We start from the raw sequence: 10,629 nt of genomic DNA on the forward strand, positions 1-10,629 counted from the left end.
AGTTGTGCCAGGGGAGGTTTAGGTTAGATATTAGAAAGAATTTCTTTAAAGAGAGAGTAATCAGACATTGGAATGGGCTGCCCAGGGAAGTAGTGGATTCTCCGTCCCTGGAGGTTTTTAAGAAGAGGCTGGATGTGGCACTTAGTGCCATGGTCTAGCAACTGCAGAGGTAGTGGATCATGGGTTGGACTTGATGATCTCGGAGGTCTCTTCCAACCCAGCTGATTCTATGATTCTATGATTCTATGAAATCAGTGTAGGTCAGGTGCTGAAAAAAAATAAGAGGTCTTCTCTCTTGTGACGTACAGATAATATTTCCTCTATTCCTTTATATGGTAAGTGGTTTATGCTCAAGATTGCAGCCTCAAGTCCTGAGCTTTGGGGACACTCTTCACTGTTATTTTGGTACAGCAATATCTAGGGAAGTCCAAAATTTGGTCTGCTGTCTATGGGGACACTGCAGCCCCAGCACAAACTCTTCTTGCTCTGCTATGCTCCATTTCATGCAGACTGGACTATAAAGTCTTGGTGGGGCTATGCTTGGGTTCCCCTGTTGCAGAATGACCTCCCAGCGGTGGATTGTCTGTGTCTGCAGGGCACGCTATGTGGCCAAGGGCTTGCCAGCCAGCCCCGAAGGAAGCTGCCTATGCTCTGAAATGGATTTTTTAACCAAGAAACAAAGTTTCCTTTCCTGTAACCCCAGACTTATGAGTCAGCACTTCACACATCAATTATTTACAACAAAAAGCAAGAAAAGCAATTTTAAGATTTTGTAGGATGGAGGGAAAGAGAAGGGGAGACATAGCCCACACCAATCCTAAGTTAAATGTATTCCCTTTCTTTGCTTTTCAGGTCCTCAAGAAATTTTCTTTATCTTTGTACAGTCTTTTGTGTATCAACTCCAGGCCTAGATATTTATGTTTAGTCTCAAGGTCAATGCAAATAATACATGTGGTACAGCTAGGGAAAGTAGGCACGAAGAGCTGAAATAACTTAGCTATGCCTTTAATTCCCTGTACTGGCTATGTCAGGACCCAAAAGTAGCATGTATGCACTCCCTCCTAGGAGACATGGGAATTCAAGTAAGGGTACCATTCCTGTTTGTGCAAGGTACCTGAAGGCTTTCATTTATGCACCCTTTGGCAAGGAATGTGCAGCTCTAGACTGTAAATGAAAATTGCATTGAGTCACAAGGAAAATCCATGCAACCCACAACCTTCGCATCTAACCATGCTGGTGAACATGGGCTGAAGTCATGGAGGCAAACGTGGCCTGCTCTATGTGACAAAGGGATCAGTAGCTGCCTAATGTATTTTCCAGCCTCCATGGGCTGTTTGGCTGCCACGACGATGTTGTGAGGTGGTGACAAAGGATGCAGGAAGTTCTTATTAGGAGGATGCTGTGATGAGGAAGCAAACAAGATGAGCTGTTAATGAAAGACAAAAAGCACTGAAATCCCTCAGAATATGTGGGGACTTTTCTGGTGAGTAATACCAACATTTTAGGAACAGAAAAATGAGTCATTCCTATTCCACATAAACTCCTCTCATCCTGCCGTGATTTAAAAACCAGCACAGTCCCATGGAGTCCCTCATCATGGGATGGAGTAAATGACATTTCTCCTGTAGGGAAGACAAGGTTTCAGCATTTGCCCAACACATCTGTGTCCTGAGACACCTCTCAAGGAAGGGTGTGCTGATGGAAAAAGTCATTAGGGCTGTAAGGGAGAATGTTAAACACCTTTGGGCTCCGTCCAGTGAGAAGAACAGCTACCCTGTCTTCTCACACCCAGCTGGCAGCAATCTGCACCAAAAACTATATGAGGGACTCTATTACAAACCCCTTTCCCTCTCTTCCTCCAGCCATTGGTTGCATGGGCAGTGTTGGGTGCTGTGGATGTGAAAACTGTCTGCCTCACCCTTTTCAGAGTGAAGCAGCCAGTTAGAGTAAGTAGGATGGGTGAAAGTCTTTGTTTTGATGAGCTGGTCACAGGCTCTTGCACAGGCCACCTCACTGGAGGGCTGTGAGCGATATCTGTAAACACGTTTCATGCAAACGTTATCCTTGGCAGCTGCAGTAAAAAAGCTGCAGCTTAAACGAGCGTCTGGTTCCTCAGTCTTTCCTGTGCTATGATCTCATGTTACAATGTGAGCAAATTTCCTATCTGTGAAGAAGGGAAGCAGAGAAGTCCCTGGGGAGCTGAGGTGGATTTTCCCTTCTTCCCATCAGGTGCTACTTTTAGCACAGGGCTGTGGTATATCCAGGAGCCTGGGTCAGGGTTAACGAGGGGCTCCCTGAAACCCCACTGCTGAAATGTTCAACCTCCATGCCCCTTGTTGAGTTGCTGTTGTGCCAGCAGCATGTGCTGAGGTCTCTCTGGGGCCCTGCCCGCTTTGGGACCCTGCCCTGCTGGGTTCCCTTAGAGAGCAAGGCATTGCAAGAGGTCAGCGTGTCCAAACGAAGTCTCCAAGAGGCAGAGGGGGCTGGTGCTGGCATGGAGGAGATATGTCAGGCAAACACTTCTGGCAAATTGCTTTGTGCCTTTTTTTTTTAATCCTCCAAGATCTGGGGCTTTTACTGTTCTCAGGGCTATCCTGGTCATTCAAGGAGGAGGGGAGGATCTGTGTACTCCCATCCAGCAGGGATCCTGGGGGACACATAGTTTGCCCAGCTGGGCATAACGAACAGGTGAGTTTCATAGCGTCCTGGGTCCAATGCCAGCCATCTACAGCAAGAACAGCAGGAACTTGTCTAGATACCTTTGGGATCCAGCTGTTTATTTTGATAGTGTGGCTGTGTTTGGATTTGTGCTTGTGATTTTCTTTTTTAGAAGTATAGGGGATTAGTCCTGGCTTGTGCAATTGTTGTACCATGTTCTGGTTTTGTGTTGTACAGGGCTCGGCAATGGTGTCAGGAGATGTACCCCTTAAGTACTCTTATTATTTATCCTCATTGTAGAAGCTGTACCAAATAAGTACCGGGCATTTCCAGAAATTGCTATTGATTGGGCAACTGCGTTTACAAAGCTAATCAATAAGTTCCCCCCACCACATATTTATTTGTGATACAACTGCTCTCTTTGTGTGCCTCATGTGCTTTCCAGAGCTTGTAATTTGTCCAGTGTAAATAGCTGATTTCATTCTTTTTCCTGGGGAAAAAAATAGCCCTGCTATTATAATGCCATGCCTCTTCTGGTGAGGGAGGTGTATGTGTCTTCCTGCCTTTAGGGTGGGTAATCTCACCCTTCACAGGAAGAAGATGAAGGGATGGGAAAGAGCCTTGTTGTTTCCTGAACACCAGAGTTACTGAAGTCTCCTGTGGATTTTCGTCCTTTGGCCTTTTCATCCTACTTCTGTTTCTACCATAATAACCCCAGCTCTTTTCACACTGCTCTTCCTGTGACTCTCCAACACGGAAGATAACGTAATGCTGTAGCTGGGACAGAGCTGAGCAAGCTCTGGTTGGCCAGCCAGGACACACGTGCTGTTTGGCCAGGCGGCTGTTCATTCCCTAAGGGTTGTGTACCATGTGCCTTTCCACAGAAACTCCCCTGTATCTCTACCTCCACTCCTCTATGGGTTCTGCCAAATCCTGTAGGCGCTTCTTGTTTCTGAAATTTCTACCACTCTTTTGAACAGGACCAATTTGAGTCAAAAGGTTCAAAAATTCTTTGAAGAGGATGTATGGTGGATCATCTGAGTGTCAGTCCAAGAAGAATCCTTTGTGTGGATGGCTGAATCACCAAAATATTTAAAGATCTATTTAGGATTCAAAGTTGAGTTTGGATATCTTCCTCTTCTGGCCTCAAATGACTTCCTTTATGCTGCCCCTGCAGTCCTGGTTTGCCTATGGTAAGAATGAGAAAGCACACAAATTTCTTCTAAAGGATTTGCCCATAAACTGGAACCACCAGAATTTTGCAAGAGCTTTTGCTGTGGTGTGGGACTATGACTAAAGAGACATTGGCTTTTCTTGCTCCATTATGTCTGACTATGCCCTGTGTAAACCTGGATATGTGAATGCCCCCACCTTTCCCCGTAAAGGAGAAACAGACCTACATTTGATTTTTGAAACCCAATGGATCCCACATTTCTCTCTGCAATTTCCCACTTTGATCTGTATAGTCACCACTATTGGCTCTGTTTTGCATGTTTCACCTGTTGATCAGCCACCTAAATAGGGAAACACAAATAATCCTTCTTGAAAATCAATGGTCAGGCAATAGTATGCTCTGTGTACAAGTCTCAAGGAGTTTTCAAAAGTTATAGGTGCTGTTTGGCCAGCTGGATGACTGTCCAGTTAGAGCACAAATAGCCTGAAACAAACCACAGTAAATGCTGCTTCTTCCCCACCTGATAGTTTCAGGACATGGGAAAAGAGCTGAGTGTATTGGGAAGGGGGAGAGTTTTGAGGATGCTGTGGGTACTGGGCTGGCTTAAGGTGTGGGTCATGGTGCTTATGAGGGAATCTTGAAGCCCTGTAGAGCTAGAGGTAGATGTGCTGGTAGCGGGAAAAGACATTGGGTGAAAATTCTTAGATAATGAAAAGACGAATCATGAGGCCTGAAATAGCTTGGATGATAAAACACAGCAGTATGATGAAATACTTGGTTTCTCAGTCTAAAAGAACTCCTATTGCCAGTTTCTGTCAGGTTTTTAAACAACAAAAAGTGGCTTTCTTTGGCACTAGATACAGAATAATGCTATGTCCTGAAAAAGTCAAATTGACCTGTGTATAATTAATGTTTCTCCTTAATATACATGAAAGCTTACAGCCAGTGGAGCTAAGCCCTTAAAACTTGAACCTTTGTCTTCTGAATTTGCCCGAGATTACTTAAATTCAAGGCTCTAGACACAATTACAATTAACTCCTATTCCTTCCTTCTGCTCCTCGGTACACTCAATTGCTTGTCCACACCCTCAGCTTTTTGGATCATTGACTCAGATGTTTAAATGGAAAAATACTCAGCACAAGTTTATTGCAATGAGCAGAAGCAAAGAGGGTCTCCACAAATATCTTGGTTCTTTGTATGCAGCTGGGTTCCCCTTTGTTTACTTGACTTCCCAAGTTATTTTCAAGCCACTAAGGTCATTGCTAGTTAATAGTTGGCTAGAAATCAATAGACAGAGAGATGGTTAAAGATAAGTTTTAATAATGGGTGCAATCAAATTCTAGCAACTTTTATCTCTCTGCTGCTGCCAGTGGTGGGTGGTTTTTGTGCACTGACTCCATTCATCTCCCAGCTGTACAAACTCCAGGCAGGGTTTTTATCTTTGTAAAATAAAAAGCAAAAGCCCACCCTGGTGCTTAGTGCCCTGCTGCTGGAGAGCTGAGCCCGAGTGTGCTTCAATGCTTTCCATCAGTTTCCACAGGATTTTCATCCCATGTTCACCACTGTCCTGAGAAAACAAAGCCCCAAGACAGGAAGTCATAAAGCAATGGAGCATCGTCATGTTTTGACTGATCTCTGAATGAATGGGGGCATCTCAAAGTCTCAAGGAGCATTGCTAGGAAGTTCAGGTTAGTGCTTCTGCACCCTAAATCGAGCACTTCGTTGAAGCTGGATTTTGAAAGAGCTTCATCTTAAAAGAGAAAACACTGTGCTATGATTTATGCCTTAAAACTCAGGGTTTGCTTAATTTGGAGCGTGTGCAGGGCACTGCAAAAGTCTAATAGTTATCTCTTGCCAGCTGGACATTGCCACACACAAAACAGATCTCTCTCAAATACCTCTGGTGTTGAGTGAGCAAGTGTGTTCGAAGCGTGTTGGAGACGATGGCTGCTTTGGGCTTTGGATCAGGTGTTGCATGATTCTGCTTGTGCAGAGGTTCCTTGGCTGCCCACAGTTCACCTGCCAATCCCGTGCCTGGCACCAGGTTCTCTTCCTGAGGGTTTTGCAGAATGTTATTGGGCTGTGATGCAATGGCATCCCATCCATCCTGCTGCAGCAGATTCACTCACATAGGTATGGCTGGCACTTCCATGCATGCTCAAGCAAGTTAAAATCTTAGACACTCCACCTAACGCCCTGCCAGATGTTTTCACAAATATGACAGGCCATTGGGATGGCCTGAGCATGGAGTGCCTGCCAAGAATTTCAGGGACTTGTGCTCAGCTCCCTGTTCTGCCCCAGACTTCACATTCTGCCTCAGGCAAGTTACACTCAGTTCCCTAGGAGTACAATGGGAATAGCAAGTGTCCCAACTTGTGGGATTATTGCAATGGTAAACACCTCTAAGACTGCAGGATGCTGTGCCCCTGTGATCAGGACAGCCATATCACCAACTGTATAAAAAGTGACTTGAGCTCCTTTACCTGCTGAATGCTTCGGGGAACACTAAATCTGCTTCAAGATGTGGGAAGGGACTGGGTAACCATCTTAGCACTCAGGACCTCCTCCTGTGGAGGAGGCTGAAGGTGAAGCCCACATGGCAAATCCTGAAGGTGTTGCTAAACTGGCATGTCACCTGAAAATTTGCACCAGAAGCACCAGGCACCTGAGATTCTCCTGTTGTAAGAACTCTGTCCAGGCTGTGAATCAGGGGAATGAATTCAGACTGTGAATTCAGGGCTATGGATTAATTCCGTGAGTGAAGAGCTGCAGGGCATAATTAACTAGCCAATGCTACCTGCTCAGGAATTACCTAGAGCCTGCAAATGTTTGCAGCTTCTCCAGAGTACAGAGACACAAGTGCAAGGGTTACTAGGAGTTTAGAAAAGTTACCAGTGGCTGCACTGCCCTCTCAAAGATTGCAATCTCCTTACATGCACCACATCTCCAGAGGAGCTGCTTCTTTCTACCATCTCCACCCCTCCATCTTTTTTGCAAGAGCTGGTCTGCTAGGAGAAAGGCCTTCTTGGCAAGAGGCACCGCTTTTCAATACACTCCAGCTGGTTTGGCAATGTCAACCAGTCAAAGAGACAACTGTTTGGGCAACTGAAGAACACTAGAGCATGGGTTTTAATGATTCACTGGTGGAAGAGATGTGGACTGTTCATTACAAATCCTACTGAAGATGCATGTTCTGAATGATTCTAGTAGTAACCTCTGAGTAACTTCATAAAGTATTAGATAAATGCAAAGTGGCACAAGAAAGAATGGTAGAAGGTCTTGGGGTTGTTGAACAGACAGACAGCATATGGAGTCCATTTTCACTATGAGACAATAAAGAAAAATGTTCACATGTAGAGTATTTAACATTTATATGTAAATAGAATATTCAGTTTCAAAATTAAACGGTGAAAGCTGAGTTATCAGTTTGTTGTTACTTGTGTGCAATAAGAGGACACCCCAATGGATTCAAGGTAGTCCTGTTTTTATGGGTATCCTAGGATGCAGACCCTCTGCAGTGGCACAATCTAGCACACCAGCTCATCACATTGTTTAGGAATTTCCTTGTTGGTCTATCTCTTTTAAATAATTTCCAGTCCACTTTCCAAGGTAAAATCTCTGCATTAATATAACACACTAGAAGAGGCAAATACCTTGCCCCAGTTTTACCAGCCTATCTTCTCTATGGATTGTGGCTATAGAGCAGTCAGCAGTGAAACAAAAATACAGCTGAGGATCTATTCCTGCTTTCTGTGGGCAAATCATATCATATCGCTCAATCAACCTGTTAAATATAATTTAATTCCTCCTGATCCATCTTCTGAGGCTACAGGCTGTTTGCTTGTCTGTGAGGATCAGCAGGTGAGAGCAGAGTTTCCTGGTGCTTGTGATAAAGAACGGTCTGTAAGCCTATCTATGCTTGGTACCCCTGCCTCTGGTGCTGTGTGAATGGTGTGTGGCCAGTCGCACCTGGCACAGAGCCACACCTGAAACCCAAACCTTTTCTGGGCTGATAAGCCAAGCCATGTAATGAGAAAGGAACGCTCTGCCTTGCTTTTGAACACACTCAAGGACACACACAATGTCAGCTTGTCCAAAGGCAGGAAGGATTTGTTTGAAAAGAGACGCAAGGAAAAAAAAGAAAGTAAAACCCATATTTTTTTAATACTGAGCAAACAAAGTGAGGGTTTGGATGTTTGCAGATTAGGACTTAAAATCTGTAAGCATTAGGCTCTCATTTGTTTTGCATAAGGCCAAGGTCACAAATGACCTGAAGTTGTGGTTGTGTTCCTTTGCATGAAGAGGTGGCTAGAGTTTGTGAATGAGTAGTAAATTTGGCCCAAAATTGCTTCTGAAAGGCCCAGTCTGTTTGCTCCTTAGTGTCAAATATGGTTTGAGTTTTGGTCAAGGGAAGAATAGAGATGTTGACATCAAATATTTTCCCATGGCTTGCAGACAGCATTTTGACTTCTGTTTCAAAAGGATATTTTTGATGTGCAGAGCTTTGGTTTGAAAGTGTGGAAAGAGGGAGGGCAAAGTTAAGTAACTCCAACCCTAGAATGCTGCTTGTCAAATTAAATGTTTTGGACAGACCCTGAAGCAGGTTTCCCAATTATCTTTGTTTTGCCGAAATTGTATGTTTCCCACTTGGTTGTCAAGGCTGAAGAAAGGAAACTCTTCCCTGTAGTCCCACCTTAAATCAGACTATCAGGTAGGAGATCACATAAAGGTTCTGGGCTCATTACTTTGGGTGCAGCACAGGCAAGTAGCAAAAACAACCTTCCCCTCCCTGATGAACGCCTGAACAGGAATTAGACAGGATGCAACAAGTGGACAAAACGCAAATGGGAGTGTTGGAGGAGGATGAAATGAGGAGGAAGCTGTGCCTTGCCATGGGCGAGCCTGCTGCCAGGTGGGTGTGAGGAATAGGCTTGTGGCATAGAGGTGTTTTAAGGAACTATGTGAAAGATGCTACTCTGCCTGTTGATGTGAATTTTGAAGCCCACATGGTAAAAAATAATCTCTGCTGTTTTTGGCATTAATGACTGGTAGTTTCATCAACAAGACCTGAATGTGAATGCTGTCATGGGAGTTTCTGCTTTCTTCACTGTCTCAGATAGTGCTATAAGTCATGCTCAAAACTTGTTGACGTTGTCTGGGCCCACTGCCAAGGCCCATGCAGGAGTTGTCTGGGGGTTAGGGGGCTTTCTCTCATGGGCAGTCAACCCAAAGGTTTTCATCTTCAGAAAATGTCAGTTAACAGATCGAAGATGCTCAAAAATGCCAAATGCTCCTGGTTCCTGTTGTCTGCAAATTGGAGAGGTGGGTGGTCTGAATAAACATCAGAGTAGGACTCTCAGTAGCAGCCAAATGCTTAAGTACTTTGCAACCCAGTGGCTCTCAGACAATTACAAATATGTTTTTGTTGATCCTTCAGCAGGTGATGAACTGGAGACTTAGATCTGAGATCCTACCTGGAGTCTGCAGTTCTCAAAGCTGTGTGCAAACTTTCAGCTTGGTTCAGCAAACTTTGACACCTTTGAAATGTGCACCCATGTGCAGCTGAGGCAGAGAATAGGGATAAAATGAAAGGCAGTGCAAGGTAGCAGTGAAGCTACCAAATAATGGTTCAACACTTCTTTTTTTTCAGGGTAACCAACAGCTGATCAATAGGCATCAACTAAAACTGTGGTCATGATCCAACATTCGATTGATACCCGTCCTCTCAAGCCTGGAACAAATATAATTTGTTCCTTGTTGCTATTCAGGTCAGGACCCTCTTAGTGGATTTCCTCTAAAGAGATGAGAAAAGTAGCTACTAAAACTAAAGGAGAATATTATTTGCTAACCACAGAGTCCTGGGCTGCTAATTAGGAGAAAGTTTCTAACACTCAGATTTTGAAATTGCTTCCCAGTAGGAGCAATCAATGCATGAATGTCCTGCATAAGGATGCAGCTTGACAAACTTAAAAAAAATTGTCACAATTACAAGAAGAGAAGGTCTACAATAGCAAGAACTTAAATATACTAATCCATGAGTCTTTCCAACCTCCTGTTCCCGTTGTGATCATCCTGTGATATTAGCTTTTGTTTCAAAGCAAGCTGGACTAAAACTCAACTCCTTGGTATCATCTTTAGTCTATTCCCATCCCTAACCAAGCTATTAACTTGCAGTATCAGTTATTAAAGGCACCTGTGACCCCCTACAAACCTCCAGAGACAACTGACTGCCTACTTCTCCTTCCTGATCTGGTTTGAGGTCAAGATCTGAATATGCTTCAGCATTCCAGTCCAATTAAAAAATTCAATTTGTGTTTAAAATTTGTTTGGGGGTCTTTAATTCCCTGCAGTAGATTCCTCCCCTCCTTGCAAAGTTGTAGGGAAAAGCATGTTCAGTGTTATTAAATGACTCACCAAAGTAGCCCAGTGGCTTAGTGGGCTTATGTGAGGCTTAGTGCACTCAATGGAGCACGGTGGGACACCCAGCACTGTCTGCCAGGTCAGGAGTTGAATCGGTGCTATCTGAGTGATATTATCCAGGATGCCTGGGGACAGAGGAAATTAAAAGTCACTAAAGCTTACTGCCCTGAGCCAAGACTCAATTGCAGAATCACCTGCAGGGTTGGCCTGCACACCTACTGCCTTTTTTTTTTTTTTTCCCCTTGGTTGACTCTTAAATGTGTTTTTATTTCCAAGCCAGTGGATGGCATAAGGCTGGCTCTGGATGGCTGAAATAGTCAGGGATGAGGCAGAATGGGATTCACTGATGTGCAAAAGACCTTGGATACTGTTGGGAG

At 44.2% G+C, this 10,629-nt stretch overlaps 1 long non-coding RNA gene across 1 annotated transcript in view; it reads right to left on the reverse strand.

Annotated features, from left to right (window-relative positions):
• The window catches only part of LOC135419608 (uncharacterized), a 51,612-nt gene extending 41,228 nt beyond the window's left edge, over window positions 1-10,384 (reverse strand). Inside the window, exon 1 of the long non-coding RNA XR_010433054.1 lies at window positions 10,247-10,384. This is a non-coding gene — a long non-coding RNA (uncharacterized LOC135419608). The remainder of the gene's footprint in view (window positions 1-10,246) is intronic.
• Window positions 10,385-10,629: the final 245 nt, after the last annotated feature.

This window comes from Pseudopipra pipra, chromosome 10 (assembly GCF_036250125.1).
Source record: "Pseudopipra pipra isolate bDixPip1 chromosome 10, bDixPip1.hap1, whole genome shotgun sequence".
NCBI classification, from domain to species: Eukaryota; Metazoa; Chordata; class Aves; order Passeriformes; family Pipridae; genus Pseudopipra; species Pseudopipra pipra.